Source organism: Eucalyptus grandis, chromosome 2 (genome assembly GCF_016545825.1).
Source record: "Eucalyptus grandis isolate ANBG69807.140 chromosome 2, ASM1654582v1, whole genome shotgun sequence".
Classification (NCBI taxonomy): domain Eukaryota; kingdom Viridiplantae; phylum Streptophyta; class Magnoliopsida; order Myrtales; family Myrtaceae; genus Eucalyptus; species Eucalyptus grandis.
The window spans coordinates 52,074,783-52,076,403 of NC_052613.1; the positions used below are offsets into that span (position 1 = coordinate 52,074,783).

At 49.2% G+C, this 1,621-nt stretch overlaps 1 long non-coding RNA gene across 1 annotated transcript; it reads left to right on the forward strand.

Annotated features, from left to right (window-relative positions):
* Window positions 1-388: 388 nt before the first annotated feature.
* Window positions 389-1,621, forward strand: LOC104457309. Its single transcript, XR_727495.3, has 2 exons — window positions 389-865; window positions 965-1,621. It is a non-coding gene; the product is annotated as an uncharacterized LOC104457309 (long non-coding RNA).

Consider the following 1,621-nt stretch of genomic DNA (forward strand, 5'->3'; position numbering starts at 1 on the left):
GACTGTTTGATATATATATATATATGTCCAAAATCAGCCAAACTGAAGCCAAGTAATTTGGGTCAAAAGTTATGAATGGAGAAAAATCTCCAAGAAAAATACAATTCCACCCATGCAAATCACTATCGTTATCAGCCTTAGGGGTGTCAACGGCGTCCGGTCAACCTTGGTTCCGGATCGGCCCACCGGAAAACGGGTCGGGAACCGGTTCCGGTTGAAACCAGTCCGGGAACCGGTTCCCAAATATCAGACCCTGTTTGAACCGGTCCGGGAACCGGTTCCGAGGGATTACCCACCCGGGAACCGGATCGCCCGGACCGGTTTTGGAACCGGTTGGAGAACCGGTTTGGGAACCGGTTTGAAGCCCCCAAAACATACAAAAGAAAACCTAATCTGCTGTTTGTGTCTTTCTCTTCTCCTTTCCTTTATCTCTGCAGAAACGAAATCCCTAAATCGCGAAGCACCCAAGCACCGACGCCGCTCTGCCGCTCTCGTCAGTCGTCACCGCCCTCGCGCTCGCACCACCGCCGCCATTCCGCCGGTCATCTGAAGCTTTGCTGAGCCGCTGACCCCGCCGAGCTCCACTGGTTTTGCCCGCGAAGTCGCTGAGCCCCGCCGAGCTCGCACCTGAGCAGTGACGCCGCCTCCGTTCGATCGCCTCATCCCACCTGCTGCTGTTGCCTCGCCGACGCCCTTGATCGACAAATCTCCGTTCGATCGCCCCTCGCCGCGAAGTCGCTGACCCCCGCAAATCTCGCGTTCGCAAATCTCCCCTGCTGCTGATCTACCGACGCCCGAACGACGCCCCCCCTGCTCTGCTCGCTGACACCAGCTGAAGCCGCGTCCCACCGAGCCCCTTGCTGCAGTACCTATTTGTCTCTCATCTTGTCACATTTGGTCAATACAGAAGCTATATTTAGAATATCGATTTTATGGTTAACAACAGCTTGTTGTTTTAAATCAGATTTGGGAGTGCTTCTGTTCTGTTTTCTGGGATCCAAGCCATTCTGAATCTCTGATTGTGCTGTCCATCAGGTAACATTAGTCATTTTGTATTATTTTTTCACACTAGCATTATTTCTGTCCTTAAATCTGCATCCAACTGTTGCTGTCTTCCTTGATCTTGTCTGCATTCACAACACACTTTTAAGCATTTCATCAGCATCAATAGAGTTTACGGCAGGAAGAGCGTCCTGCTTATCAAGCTTCTTCATGACAGAATTGGCAGAGTTAATATCACTAGAGTTAAGCTCAGTGAAACGAGGGAGAGAAAACACTAGTGGGATTAGTTAGGGATAGGACGAGTCTCTTTGCTAATGATGATGATGATGATGAATTTCATCTGCCGTTCGATTGAGGTAATGGACTGTTGCTGCATCAACAGTTTTCTCAACCATTGCCCACCAAACTCCCAACCATTTTCGGTGAATGCACAGGATGTCCCTGACCATTACTAGCAACCTCAATCATGTAGAACTGTCGTAATCAGAGCTCCACAAGGACCCCCACTTTTATGCTCTCCTTGAGGAACACTGATGATAAACGACAGACTTGCTTTACAAACGTATCTATTCCAAGTCCCACATCATTTGAGAATCAATTCAATGGATAGGCTTCACAA